Genomic DNA, 16,079 nt, shown 5'->3' with positions numbered 1-16,079 from the left:
CCCAGTGTCCCTCCACCCCTGTAATGAAGTCGCTCAGCAGGTGAACAGCCTGGTGTTGCAGAAGGGGCAGTAGGTGGACTGGGCCAACAGGCGGGGCCTGGCTCCGCACTCATTCAGCTGCACGCATTCAACAGCCACCTGGAATCTCGCCCTTTCAGGTCCTGTCTGTAGAAATGAGGGGGTTGGATGAGATTTGCTGTAGGCTCCTACATCTGAGATCCTGGGATTCTAAGATCACTGATGACGTGTAGAATTACACAAAGAGGACAGTTTTCTTGCTGAAATAGCCTTTATATTTAGAAAGTTTCTGACATTTTTTAAGTGAAACAAGAATTTTCTGGCTAACCAAGTTTTCGTGGTGTTGGTTTTGGTATTAATACAATTGCTAAATTGATAAAATTTCAAAAATCTTGTTACATACAATTATCACAATACTGGGCAATTTATTAACACGTTCTAGATATTTTTAAAGATATAACTTTGTTTTTCATCTTCACTTCCCAGTAGGTCGGATAATTTTCAAGTACTCTCTGGGGGATTTTTGTGTTTGTTTTTGACTTGGTCATTCAAAAAGATCTGAAAAAGTCATAACAGCCTGTTTTAAACAGATTTTTAAAGGAAAGCAGTCTCTTCAAAGTATAGCCTTCAATTCATCAATTGAGTTAACTGTGGATTCTCTCACATGAAGCAAAACTCAAGACCTGGGTTAACTTGAGGACACACTTATGAAATACAGCTCGCTGGAACCATTCTGAAACAGAGTAGGGTTGCAGACTAAAGGGAAAAGAGTAGCTATAAATATGAAGAAATCAGAGACATTTCAGGTTTTTTCTTCCAAGAAACTTATGTGATGCGAAGAGATCTTGCCGAGGCAGACCAGTCCAGGCAAATGAAACACCACCTCCAGGGAGTCCCAACACCTCCCAAGAAGCCTCCCTCCCTCGAAAGTTTTAGAAGTTTGGGGTTAGGAAACTAAATGCACTAACCAAAAAGTTCTCTTGTATCTTGAAAGGTGCCTTAGCGGCAAGTGATGGTGAAATATTTTTTTGTCTTTCGTAACCTGGCAGTGAGTAAGGACCTGCTCTGTTCCCTGAGGAGAGCTGGCATCTGACATTGCTCTGCTTCATACGGAGGCTTCCTAATAATCTAGTTCTTTTTACTTTCTTTTTTTTTTTTAATTGGGGTATAGGTGTTTTACAGTGTTGTGTTAACTTCTACTGTACAGCGAAGTGAGGTAGAGTCCCCTGTGCTATACAGCAGGTTCTGATTAGTTATCTATTTTATACATATTGGTGTATATATGTCAATCCCAATCTCCCAATTCATCTTTTTACTTTCTTAAAATCAAATAATAAACCTACTGGAGAAGACAACTTGCCAAAGCTCAGATGTTGTAAATGAGACAAAATGATTTTTCTTCACCCGTGCTCACTCCTCACACTGTCCTCCAAGTCCACTTTGTTCACAGCATACTGAGGGCCGGGAGGACCAGAGAGAGGACCAGTAGAGGCAGGGCCTACCCCGTGTTAGGGCATCAAGTTGTAGACTGAAGCCAATGATGTATTCCGCTCTACCTCGTGCATGGCGAAGAAAGGTGTGTAAGGAACCAGACATTTCCACAAGATAAGTTAAATGTATTCATAGTCCTTCAAATACAGCCACACAACTGAAGATTCCCTGACAAGTGCCAGAGGGTGTTTACCTGCCTCGAGAAAGACAGGAATCCCCCTGTGGTTAAATCTTGGCACCAGAGGACTTTTTTCTAGTTGTATTGGAGCTGCAAAATTTTTATCTGAAATTTCCTATGGGACTTTAAGAATGTATACTGTATTAATTGGAATAGTTCTTTCATGAGTCCTGAAGAAGGTAAGGTTTTCAGCAGAATGCAGAGGAGGATGGCACTGAAGCCCGCTGCATGAGGCATGTCATCTGCTCCTTTGTCATGGCTCCGGACAAGAGAACCTTACTTGACATAATAGGCATTTCCTAACAAGTTGCACTGGGATAAAATGGCGTTTGGTCGATTCATCGCCGAAAGGTATTTTAATAGGTTTAGATAAGTTTTGTTGGCTTTCTTACCACTATATATTAAACTGTTGGAATTCAATTAGGCCCTCCAAAATATTTGCTGGGAGGGAGGGAGGGAGGGAGGGAGAGAATAAGGGGGAAGGAGGTAAGGAAGGGAGGGAGGGAGGAAATAATTCCGGAAGGGCAAAAGGGGGAGCGAGAAGAAAGGAAGCTCAAACAAATTCTTATCCTAAAAATGATGTTGTGGGGTACAGATTTACTAAGGCAGGTGCTAATAGTATATATATTTTATTTCTCAAATATAGATTGTAACCACGGAGAAGAATGAAATTAGTATTTCATGAAATACTGAATACTTTTCAACAGGATGAAAAATTAGTATCTCTAATATCTTTGCAATATCAAATGAAATTTCATAATTTATGTATACCTACATTCTCAGAAATTTTTCCTAAATCGTACCTCATTCTTTCCAAACATGCAAAATATTCAGAATTCCATTGCGGGGGTGGAGATATACCTTATTTTTTAAATTACTTCTGATGACTGGAAAGAAAAATAAGTGGTTTTCCAGTATGACAGGGACTATTCTAAGGAGAATGTGATCAGTGACAAATGACTGCTCCCCCCAGCAGCCAGGACCCTATGCTCCTTTCCAGAATACTTACTGCTCTTCTAATAATGTGTTTAATAATATGACTCTTCTCTTAATGCATTTTCCCTGCCAGATTGTGAGCTCCTTGAGAACAGAAACTGCCTTACTTGTTCACCAGTCTTCTGCGCCAAGGGCAGTGATGAGCTGATGGTCGATGTTGGATGAGTGGGTGGATGGCTAGATGGGTGATGCCTTCCTGTGGGGTGAAAGGTAGACCTGAGAATAACACACCTAAGGGCCTGCTGAGCATCCCGGGATTTGCTGTGAGCTGCCCAAGGCACTAGCGCTGCCATTGTGAATGTGGGCTCACCAGTGTCCATACATGATTTGAAGCCCCAGTCTGTGGTCTGAAATGAACACCGTTAGTGCTTCCCGAACCTTGCCCCAGAACTCGTCCCAACATCAATGGGAATAAACCTGTAGCCCCTGGGACCTGGGGCCTTCAAAGTCTCATTCTAACTTAGTCATTTTATGAAAAATTGGTATTTTTCCTAAGATATCCATTTTTCACCTTCATATAAAATACTTTTCCCATCCTTCAGGTTGTGCATTGTTAACCAGCCTGTGGCTTGTAGTATCCCTGGCAAACCTCTGCATGACCCAGGGAGTGCATGTGCCCCGCTTGAGAACCACACCGCATGAAGATGTTGTCCGTAAAATAGTACTGCCAACATGAAAATATTGTAGTCGGGAGAGGTAACATTAACCCCCATCAATATGGATTCTCTTTATTTTATTCCCTTTTTCACCCAGCAAAAAATAGCCCCCTGACTGAGAATGGGACAGAAGATGGGAGGGTTTGATAATGGGAAGAGGAAAACCATCCAGAGCTGCCTGGAAGTGAAGGTTTGGTCAGGTCAGCCTGCTGGTACAAGATGGCAGCAAATGGGAGTAGACGGGGTGGAGATGTTGGTCAAGGAGGAAGAAGCCAGAACTGGGATGAAAGAAACCCTTTGCCAGGGCTCTTCAAGGCAATGGGATGACCAGAGAGATGACTTTGGGTATGTGCAAGGACTCCACCATTCATTTCTTCTGCAAACGTTTGTTGAGTACTTATTATGGGTTAGACCCTGTGCTTAGCACTAGAAAGCCAAAGAGACAATTAGTATCCCCAGTCCAGTGAGGATGGAGACCCATAAGAGATAGTTGCAATAAGCTCTCCGTTGGGAGGAAAGACGGGTGGCAGCAAAGGAGTGCCAGATGGCCCGGAATGGGGAGTGCATGGGAGACTTCCTAGAGGAGGTGTTCCTAAAGGACAAGCAAGGTGGATTATGTAATGCTTAATGGTAAGCTCAGTGTTTTTTGCCTTTGGATGTGTGTCCTTCTGATCCCCAACCCCATTAGGGTCCAGCTCATGCTTTAAATATAGAAGGTGCTCAGCAAATGCATCTAAATTAAGAGAAACCAAAACGAAGCAAAGAAAAATCTAAATCTCTTCTTCTCCCTCCTCTCCACAAACACAGACATTAAAAGGTACGTAGGTGCATCATTTATTCTGATTAGTGCACTGCTACCTGGAGGGATGGGAGATAATACCATAAAGGGACAGAGAGTAAGGTTTCAGGCAGGGTTTTGGGATGTGGTTTGGACTATATTTATAGAGTACGAGAATAAGAGAATTGCCTGGAAAGGGGCTTATAATAACGCCTCACTTCCTCTCTTAATAAGGATTAGTAGGGGGTTTTCTCCCACTGATGACCCCATTTCATTCTTTCCTCTCCCATTTGTGAGGCTAGTTTGCTTGAATCATCCAGCAATATGTAAACTCATGAAAGAAGGTATATACTAGCTGTTGCAAGGTATTCTGTTTGTTTTGTTTTGGAATTCTTTTCCCTTTGGTTAATTTTCAAGTGCTTGCTATGTAATAATCAATGAGCAGCTAATTGGCAGTAAGAATGAAATGGGTGTTATTCAGATAGTGTTTTTAACAGAAGACGTACGTGTAACACTGTGGGGAAATATTAGTAAACAGCAAGAGATTTTAGTGTGTGTGTGTGTGTGTACAAAAGGATTCATTTAAAGCCCCTCAGAAACTAAATCCAGGTGTGTGAATCCTTTCATTTTCAGACTCCTCCCAAGGGGTGAGCGGAACCCCTAGAGATTGCCCTGGAACACAAACCACCCTAAATGGAGCCTGAAGGTCTGTCAGTTCCCAGAGAGCAATGAGGAAATGGTAAGCAAATGGTAGCAGTTGCATAGAGAATCAGGGAATGAATAACAGTGCTTTCTGGTAAATTAACCATATTACATTGTGCACAGCAAAGTGATAGAAAAACCCTGTTAAAAATTGAATAATAATTTGCCCACATCATTTACGTAAAATGCATAATTTTCCTACTTCAGTGGACTTTAGTTTGATTTAAAATATGCACAGCTCCAGTCCTGTTCACCAAAGCATAATTTGTGAGATAATTGGGAAGGGAAAGAGGAATCAGACCGTAATCAGCCCAATTCTGTGTGAACCACTTCACTTCCTCCCTCACCTGTGCATTTTGGAAAATATTTGTTTATACGTTCCTGAAGACCTCTAAGTGAGAGTGCAAGGCATTCATCATTGTCACTGCTATCACTAAACCATGACTTCACCATGTTTGAGAGGGGGAAAGCAATGCTTCATTCTCTTCAGTGTTTTTCTGCTTTAATTCAAATAAGTACTAGTTTTTGAATACTAGGGAAAATGGAAATGTAGCAAAGCTGTACTTAAAACAGCAAGCCAAGAACAAAAGCAACAGTGCACAGCCAAAGGAGACCTTGGAAGATACATAGATAAAACAAAAAGCTGTGCTTGGCTGGGACTCTGTTTCAGAATCAAATGCAAAATGGAGAACATTGTTTCAACTGCAAAGATTTTGCAGTCTATAATATCTGAAATAGAAAGGCATCATGTAATCCACCTTGACATTCAGAAGCTGTGCTATTGCTATGAGTTATGATACTGGTTCCTGACTAATGGAGGTTTCCAGAACCAGAGTGGTCAGAGGTGGTGTGGAATTCCGGCAGTGGACTGGGTACCCTCCACTTAAACAGTGAGTTCCCATGGCAATCACTGTCCTTTTTCCTTCCCCTCCCTCTGCTCCCCACCCCCACCAGAACCATAGAAATTTTATTCAGATATTCACTCATTCTCTTCATCCCCATTTCTCCACAAAGGGTCATTATTTACTTATTCCAGTGAGCTCTTAAATCTCAACTTTTCAGGGCAAGTGTGTAGCTGATTCTCTCTGCTTCTCCTGAGTACTCTTCTTTTGTTGGCCAAATCCTGCCTCCTCTAAAACCCTGCTGGCCCCAAGAAGCTGAATCTTGAACCCCACAAATCTCAGCACTTCTTTCTCTTGGGTGCCTGTTTTGGATGAGCAAAGGGCCCCCCCGCAATCCTACTACTCCTCCCCACTTCTTCCTTTTCTCCTACTAACCCCTGCCGCTGGCCGAAGATTTATTAGACACTAGTTTTGTCCCTATGCCTTTTGCCACTAACTATAAATTGCCTTTCTGCAAATTAGAAAAAGCTACTCTACCTCAAGACACTTTGCTGCCACCTGCCAGAAAACTACTGTAATAAATATGCCAAGAGATCATGACTAGAATGCAAATGGTGCCCCCTAGAATTGTGCAGTATACAACTGGCACAACTGTATGTGGCAACCCTGTACTTGGAAATCACCTGAGTTATCCAGGAAGCTGGTTGTAAAAGTAAGAACACAGCAGATCAGTCTTGCCTTTTTATGACAGTTAGCAATTTCAAAATCTAAATCTTTCGACCATGATCGAAAATTGCTGAGAGGTAATTTCTGGAAGAGACAAAGAGCCCCCAGGCAGCAATTCTTACAAGAATAAAGGGCTCTTGATTCAGCCCAAGATTTGGCCTGCTGGCTGGGCAGATATAGCCCAAACCACATTGGGTTGATTTTCAGGAAGCATCAGTTAGAAAGCTGGTAAGTCTCAATGCTGTGGGTGCAGGAGGAAAGTGAACTTGGCTTATATTTAGGTCGACCATTCCCCCTCCCTGGCGTCGGCTGCTTCGGTTCTTGTTGATCGCCCCATCTGTTCCCCTCCCTCCTTCACATCCAGCACAACCACGTTCTGATGATCTTTTGCCACAAAACAAACTCCCCCAAAACTTAGCGGCAGAAACAGAAATAGTCATTTATTTTGCTCATGAGTCTGCGACTTGGACAACACTCATCAGGGACATCTCTGCTCCATGCGGCATCAGCTGGGGCAGCCCCTTGGGACTGAAGGACCCACCTTCCCAATGGCTTACGCACGTCCACACGGCTGATGAGTTGATGCTGGCTGCTGCCCAGGAGCTCAGCTGGGGCTCTTGCCGAGGGCTTTGGGTCCTCTCCATTTGCGCTCCCAGGTGGCTGTGAGGGCTTGTTGACACCGTGGAGCCCATGCTAAACCACCAGTTGACGCCTCATGGAGCAGAGACAAATTGCCCCCACCAAGCCCTGCCCAAATTTCAAATTTCTGAGAAAAATAAATGACTGGTTTTTAAGCCACTAAAGTTTGGGATGGCTTGTTCTGCAGCAGTAGATCACCAGAATGTACAGGTGGGGCTGATCGTGGTGTGAATCCATTCCCACATCTTTCTGTGATGCCTCCCGGTGCTATGGAATCAAGGAAGCAAAGAAAACTACATTTCCCAGACTCCCTTACCACGAGGATCATGAGTGTCGATCAGGCCATACCAGTGAGACATATTAACGCAAAGTTGGGAAGGCAGAAGCGAAGCAGAAGCCAATTTCCTGCAGATCTTGTCTGTTTTCTGCTGGAAAGCAAGGTCATGGGGCCACTGAGGGCCAATCTCCAGCTTCGTAGGTGTCAGGAGTCAGCTGAGGAGGTGGCAGTGGCTAAGCTCGACATCCCAACATGCAGGCAGATGTTCCCAGCTTTCTGACCACATTCTGACCATTGTATTGCAGCTACAATGTTCATGAGGTCAACAGTGCCAGTGGCAGCCTCCTGAGTCCCACCTCCCTGAATGTGGGAAAGGTGGCTGCCCTCCTGGCAGATCAGTTCTGCCACATTCTGGGAGTCATTCCCGGAAATCCAGCATAGAGCCCTCTCTTCCAGCCCTTCCAGCGAGTTTGTAATTCCACCTTTTTGCCTAAAATCCCTAGTGTGGTTACTCTTCCCTGCATTGAACCCTGCAACTGACACCCAGGTGATCCTTAACATGCTGCCCCTTGTCAGCCGCTTTTGTTCTTGCTTGCTTGCTTGCTTTCCCTCATTTAATCATTCCTTTGGCAAACATTTATGGCATATTTACCACGTGCCAGGCATTGTGCTAGACCTGGAGGAAAATCGATGAACTAAACAGACATGGCTCCACCCTAGTGGAAGGAGCCAAGGCAAAAGACCAGGAGACAGCAAACTACTACCCTCAGGCAAAATCAGCGCCCTGCTCATTTTGTTTTCTTGGAACACAGCCACACCCATTCACTTCTGTCTTGGCTACAGCTGATGTTTCCCTACAGTGGCAAATTTCAGCAGTTGCAGAAGAGACTGTATAACCCAAGAGCTGAAAATATTTACTACCTGGTTTTTCACAGAAAATGTTTGCCAGCTCCTGCATTAGATAAATAAAACTCCAAGTCAGAATCCTGTTGCCCCCACATCCAATCAATCGCTCTGTCCATTCTGCGGACACATGTGCCAAGCTCCAATCTCAGCTCTGAGCACTCCATGAGAACCATCTTATTTAGTTCTCACAACAACCTTTGGAACGTACCGTTATAATCTCTGCTTTACAGAGAAGGAAACTGAGATTTAGAGAGATTGGGGCTGGATGACTGAGTAAATGGTGAGAGCATTAACGGAGATGAAAGTCCCAGGAGGAGGAACTGAGAGTAGGCAGGAGCTGGTGGACTCGGTGTGGACTCAGGCACGTGAGGTGCCTGCAGACATCCATGAGAGGCTATGTTCGCTGATTTCCTGCTTGGTGTGGTGGGAAGGCATGATTTCAAGTCTTGCCCAGTTTTAGGTTCAAATCACAATTCTTCCATTACTAACTGTATGACTTTGGGCCAGCTACTGCTTCACATCTCCAAGCCTCTTCGCTTCTGTCTCCTCACGAGTGAAATGGACTCGTGTCAAAATGAAATAAGGGAATATGCACACAGCATCTAGCGTAGTGCTTGGTACGTGGAAGGCATTTGATCTGTGTGGGCACCTCCATCTTCAGTCTATCCTTCACATGGTGGAGAGTAACCTAAAATCTCAGCTGTGATTGTGTTGTTCTCCTATTTTACAAATATAATGGCTGGGCTTCCCTGGTGGTGCAGTGGTTGAGAGTCTGCCTGCCGATGTAGGGGATGCGGGTTCGTGCCCCGGTCTAGGAGGATCCCGCGTGCCGCGGAGCGGCTGGGCCCGTGAGCCATGGCCGCTGAGCCTGCGCGTCCGGAGCCTGTGATCCGCAACGGGAGAGGCCACAACAGTGAGAGGCCCGCGTACCGCAAAAAAAATATATATATATATATATAAAATGGCTCCCACTGACCCCCACTGGTGGAAGGGGACACGTTTGGAGGGGCTGCCCAGTCCACACCCCTTTCTTTAAACTCCCTACACCACAGCACTACACTCTCTACTGAAGGTCAGGTTTTTACCTTATGACCCTCCCCGGCACCAGAACAGATGACGATACCAGGTCAGATGCCTGACAGGGAAAACAGTCCATTGACTGGCCACTAGCTAATGGAGTTGTCTCCTTTAAGTTGGGACCGAGAATTAAGAGGCTGTGGTGACAGACGCTTGGCCTACAGGTTAAGTTGAGTCAGGACCAGAGATGGCCCCATGGGGGAGCAGAGGATGCAGTCTGCAGAGAGAATCTGTGTCTGGAGACCATGGGCCACCAGAGAAAGAGTGCCTGGGAACAGCTGCTGTCCAGCACCTGTATCTGCAGGTCCAGCTCTACTTCCTGAGCACCATTTCTACGAGATTCCTCAAACCCCTGCAGACGCCATTTTGTCACTGGAGCTAATTCCAGGGAGTTTAGGCCCCTGCAGTCCAGCTCTACTGTTTGCCAGCCTCATCTCTCCTGTCCCCTCTACCATCACCCCCGCCCTGGATCCTGGCTGCTGAACTGCCCACAACTTCTCAAGCATGCTCTGCACTGCTCCAGTGTTTCCCCCTTGCCTAGAATGTTCTTTTGCCGTCTCTTCTCTTTTTTTTTTTTTGAGCGTCATTTTTATTTAACATTTTGTTAAAATGAGTCAATCATATTTTTTTGTTCAAGTCAGTCATTTTTTCATTTCAGAATTAAAATTTATTTCACTTTGCACTGTTTCCTGCTCAGCATCAAAAGACGTTCCAGGTTGTATCACTTTGTACAGAATTAGATGATGTTCCCAGCCTTGTTTCTTTTTTTATTTTTAACATCGTTATTAGAGTGTAATTGCTTTACAATGGTGTGTTAGTTCCTGCTTTATAACAAAGTGAATCAGCTATACATATACATATATCCCCATATCTCCTCCCTCTTGCATCTCCTTCCCTCCCACCCTCCTTATCCCACCCCCCTTATCCCACCCCTCTAGATGGTCATAAAGCACTGACCTGATCTCCCTGTGCCATGCGGCTGCTTCCCACTAGCTATCTATTTTACATTTGGTAGTGTATATATGTCCATGCCACTCTCTCACTTTGTCCCAGCTTACCCTTCCCCCTCCCTGTGTCCTCAAGTCAATTCTTTACGTCTGCGTCTTTATTCCTGTCCTGCCCCAGGCTCTTCAGAACCAATTTTTTTTTTTTTTTTTAGATTCCATATATATGTGTGAGCATACGGTATTTGTTTTTCTCTTTCTGACTTACTTCACTCTGCATGATAGACTCTAGGTCCATCTACCTCACTACAGATAACTCAATTTCGTTTCTTTTTATGGCTGAATAATATTCCATGGTATATATGTGCCACATCTTCTTTATCCATTCATCTGTCGATGGACACTTAGGTTGCCTCCATGTCCTGGCTACTGTAAAGAGAGCTGCAATGAACATTGGGGTGCATATGTCTTTCTGAATTATGGTTTTCTCAGGGTATATGCCCAGTAGTGGGATTGCTGGGTCGTATGGTAATTCTATTTTTAGTTTTTTAAGGAACCTCCATACTTTTCTCCATAGTGGCTGTATCAATTTACATTCCCATCAACAGTCTTTTGCCATCTCTTCTCTTCTTAACAGCCTGTCCATCCTTGGAAGCCCAACTCAAACCTCTCCTCCCTCCTGAAGCCCTCTCTGATCCCTCAGTTGTACATGGTGGCTCCTCCCAAGAACTCCCCGCACTCGGCTCTGGTCACCCCAGGGCCTCCTGCACCCTTCTTCCTAAGGGCTCCTTCTCGCCTTTGTGCTCACTGCCAGTAGGAGCTTGACACTCAGATATTACACTGAACTTACTCCAAGGGTTGTGAAACTTAAAATACCATCTGAGTTTCTTCAATAAAGAGTATTATGCCAATATAAGGCATTGTTCGTTAAAATGGAAATGCATTTAGAGAATGCTTCAGATTAAAGGGATAAAGATCCAAGGGCACGTTTTTGGCCAGGAGTTCTGAGTCTTGCAGACCCAAGTAAATTTAGACATTTCATTTCCTGAACTGATTAGAACCGTAACACTGGATTTGGTGCTGGAATATAAAACTTGGTGAAACTTCTAGGCTGGTGGAAAGTCTGTCACCTCTTAATGTAAGTGGATGTTCTCGTCTGACATTAAAGTTCCCGTGTCTCTTGCTGAAACTGGCTAGTGAATCCCGAAGGCCTGACTTAGAAGAAGCTTCCATTGTTGACGGGGGACCTGTAGAGCCCTGCCCTTCATTGGAGTTACAGGCACACCTGGCTTCCAGCGGATCAGGAGAGGGTGTGTTTGTGGTGCATGTTCTCACATGTCCACTAGGATTCAAGATCCTGCGGACCCATGTTGAGAATAGAAAACAGCTGCTCGTGCAGACAGCACTTGAGACAATGGCTGCGTTTTGCCAGTGTGTGAGAATTTCCCCACCAGAATCCTGACTGCAGCCATGGCCAGGCCGCTCCTCCAGGGCCCTCTGCCTGGGGCTCATCCCTGGGCTTGCTCTCCCCATCACACTCCCAGCCCAGCTGCCCAGGCTCCCTCTGGACCAGCGGCTGGGTTTGGGGCTCTAGGTCACGGGGTGAGCCAAGCCCTTGGCCCTGAGTCCAGGGAGGGAGGGAAACCCTGCTGGGGAGGAGGGACACCAAAGGAGCTGGTGATGGGAGCCCTCATGACACAGTAGTGGATGCTCTGCTCCAGACAGGGCAGCAGGGCGGTCTTGGCCACAGGCCTTCAGCTTGTGGAGAAGCCAACCAGGCCATGTCAGGTGGGCTTGACCCAACTCAACCCCTGAGAAAGCAGGTCCCTGCTGCATCGAGGAAGGTGACCAGTGGCCAGTCTCGTGGGAGCAGCTGAGAGGTGGGACTGGGATTTGGAGAGCGGGATAACCCGACTCCCGTCACGCCAGGTGAGATGCCCGACTCACATCTCTTCTCCCGCCTGATCTGGGGCCACAAAGCAGGGCCTCAGCCTGGACATCAACCCCAGCACTTCAAGGAGGTGCCATCCTATTGGATTTGATGAACTTGACCTCTAGCAGAGCGTCCCGGAAGATCACAGACTTAACACAGTACAAGGGACTGGTTTTCAGAGCAAACCCCTGGTTTTATAGATGAAACTAGTAAAAGAAGAAAAATTCACTGAAGCGCCCATGTACTTTATCCTGCCCCCAACCTTGTCCTTTCCATAATGAGAATGCCTCCATGTGGAATGGCCTGCAGGGTCCCGTCCCTGGGCTGGCCACAGTGACGGATGCCCTACCTCACTCTTCATGCCCTCTTTTGATAAATGTAACTCTCTCAAGCACCTCCCGTTACCCTTCAGAGATTCAAATATGCGCCTGCAGAGGCGGGATGGAGAATGCTGTGTAGAGGGGATTCTTGTAACTGACAGAAACTTTCTCCAGAAGCAGAATGATTCTAGAGCTTTGTGCTCCATTTGGCGTTATTAAAACTGAGAAACACTCGGGTAAAGCTGTCCTCCACCTCTGGCTCGCAGGGCCTACCTACTAGGCCCTGGCTAGTCCAGTTAGCAGCTCTTACCCTGGCTGGCTGCCTCCTCGAAAGCTCACTGCTGACTCAAGCAGCTGAGAGAACAGGGTCTGAAATTCCCATTCAATGCAGATTCCTGGACTCTTCTGATCTTGGGGCGAGATGCAGAAATGTACATTTTTGAATACATAAAGTTTTTCTTTCTGATGGCACAAGTGTAATATATGTAGATATATGTCGTATCTACTCAGTGTAAAAACAATAAACGTTCACACAAAGCAGTGCCCCCCACCCCTTCCCTACACCATTCCTTCCCACAGGTTATCACTTATCATCTTGGTTTGTGTCCTTATAACCCTCTTGGAACACATACATGGACAGGGCTTTTTCTTTTCTTTTTTTTTTAAATAAATTTATTTATTTATTTTTGGCTGCGTTGGGTCTTCGTTGCTGCGTGCAGGCTTTCTCTAGTTGTGGCGAGCAGGGGCTACTCTTCGTTGTGGTGCGTGGGCTTCTCATTGCGGTGGCTTCTCTTGTTGTGGAGCATGGGCTCTAGGCACAGGGACTTCAGTAGTTGTGGCACGTGGGCTCAGTAGTTGTGGCTCACAGGCTCTAGAACGCAGGCTCAGTACTTGTGGCGCACCGGCTTAGTTGCTCCGCGGCATGTGGAATCTTCCCAGACCTGGGCTCAAACCCGTGTCCCCTGCACTGGCAGGCAGATTCTTAACTACTGCACCACCAGGGAAGCCCAGGGCTTTTTATTTACATGAATGAAGCCATACTACACATACTGTTCTGCACCTTGACTTTTTTTTTTTTTAATTTATAGAGTACTTTTTATTTTCTTTTTTTTTTTTTGCGGCACGCTGGCCTCTCCCTGTTGTGGCCTCTCCCGTTGCGGAGCACAGGCTCCGGACGCGCAGGCTCAGCGGCCATGGCCCACAGACCCAGCCACTCCACGGCATGTGGGATCTTCCCAGACCGGGCACGAACCCGTGTCCCCTGCATCGGCAGGCGGACTCTCAACCACTGCGCCACCAGGGAAGCCCAGTACTTTATTTTTTTTTAATTTTTATTTTATACTGTAACATAGTTTATTAACAATGTTGTGTTAGTTTCAGGTGTACAGCAAAGTGATTCAGTTATACATATACATATACATGTATCTATTCTTTTTCAAATTCTTTTCCCATTTAGGTTATTACAGAATATTGAGGAGAGTTCCTTGTGCTATACAGCAGGTCCTTGTTGGTTATGTATTTTAAATATAGTAGTGTGCATGCACCCTGACTTTTCACTGAGTAATCTGTCTCAGAGAACTCTCCGTGTCTACACATTGAGATTTACTTTCTTCTTTTTAACAAATAGCATTCAATAGGATTCCATAGAATGAAAATAGCATCATTCATTTAACCATTCTTCCATTGATGGATAGTTAGTTATTTCCAGATTTTCACTGTTACAACCTACATCCTTGCACATTTTTTGGTGGATATCAGCAAGGATTTCTCTTGGAGAAATATCTGGAAGTGGACTTGCTTTGCTGTTCATTTAAATACATTCTTAAGTTTAATATGTACTGCTGAATTGTCCCATTAAACCACTTAATCAGTGTATGTAAGTAATCATTTTCCTGGAATCTTCATCTTTTTAGCAAGTGCCCAGATGATTTGGATGTGGGTGTCTAAGGACCATACTATGAGAACATAGTGTTTGTATTGGCTGACCATGGCTGCAATAACACTACACTTACAGAAGTTATCCCCAAACCCAGTGGCTTAAAATATCAAGTTTCGGGGGGTTTTTTCCTTGGTGTTACCTGCAGTTGGACCACAACCCAGCTAAGCTTAGCTGGACTCTAGGCTCAGAGTTCCAAGTTGCCCACTGCAGGACTTGGATCCAGGCTTCTGGTCAAGTTCAGGTCTGTTCCCAGAGTGTTTATGCTGAGGTCCAGGTTGAAGGGGTCAGTGGCTTCCTGGAAACGCTTATCTTATGGCTATTACACCCAGCCAAGCCAAACCTGCATACATTTTAAGTACAGTTGTTTCTTGGTAAGCAGGGGATTTGTTTCCATGACCCCCGCAATCACCAAAATCCACGGATGCTCAATTCCCTTATATAAAATTGTGTAGTATTTGCATACAAGCTACACACATCCTCATACACACTTTAAATAATCTCTAGCTCACTTATAATACCTAATACAATGCAAATACTGTATGAATAGTGGTAAATGCTATGTAAATAGTTGTCAGCGCACAGATTCAAGTTTTGCTTTTTGGAGCTTTCTGGAATTTTTTTCAAAAAATTTAAAAATATTTTCCATCCTGAGTTGGTTAAATTCTCAGATGCGGAACCTGTGGATAAGGAGGGCCGACAATATATCTAAGACCATACTCATACTCTTTTAAGACCTCCGCTTGCGTTGTGATCACTGATGACACGTCATGTGGCCAAACGCACATCAGTAGGGCAAGAGAGTATACCAGTCCTTGGTGGGAGCTCTGCAAAGTTACAGCAAAGGGAAGTGAAGAATCAGGACCAGTTCTTTCACTTTAGTCTACCATAGTGGTTAAGGGCACAGGCTTTGGCTCCAGGACCACCTGATTTTGAACCCCTGCCTATGTGACCTTGGGGAAATTACCAAATATAGTTGACCACTGAACAACTCGGAGGTTAGGGGCACCCACCCCTGAATAGTCAAAAACTTGCTTTTAACTTTCCAGTTGGCGCTCCATATCCACAGTTCCACATTCACAGATTCAACCAACCCAGGATCATATAGCTCTGTAGTACATATTTATTGAAAGAAATTTGTGTATAAGTGGACCTGGGCAGTTCCAACCTATGTTGTTCAATGGTCAACTGTATAGGGCTATTACTCTCCATTGTTGTGTTGAGATGATTCTCACCAAAAACATGTTTTGGTCAACTTTAATATTTGCTTTAGACAAGTGTCTACTTTTAATATTTAATTTTTAAATTAGATTTCAAAACTGCTTTTGTAGTGGCAGGGTTGTTCAGTTTCCCCGTGAAACACCCATGGCTACAAGTTAGAAAATCAAGTCCTGGCTCCCTTGCATCCTCTCATTAATGTGATACTTACACCTTCCTTTGTGTTCATTCAAGTGGGGTTTAGAAAGATTCACTTATTTCTTAGTTTATTTTTTTCAAAGAAAAAAAAAAATGCAGTAATTACCATAATTCCTTAAAAGATTTCAATTTTAAAAATGAACCACCCAAAAATGATTAAGTGGAGTTTTCCAATAATTTTATCTATTTTTGAACTTTTTATTGAGCTCTAAAGCATTAATACATGCAGAAACTGTTTTAATTA

This window comes from Delphinapterus leucas, chromosome 12, assembly GCF_059928025.1.
Source record: "Delphinapterus leucas isolate spDelLeu-1000000601 "Yukka" chromosome 12, BTC_Dleu_Yukka2, whole genome shotgun sequence".
NCBI classification, from domain to species: Eukaryota; Metazoa; Chordata; class Mammalia; order Artiodactyla; family Monodontidae; genus Delphinapterus; species Delphinapterus leucas.
This window is presented reverse-complemented; position numbering follows the sequence as displayed.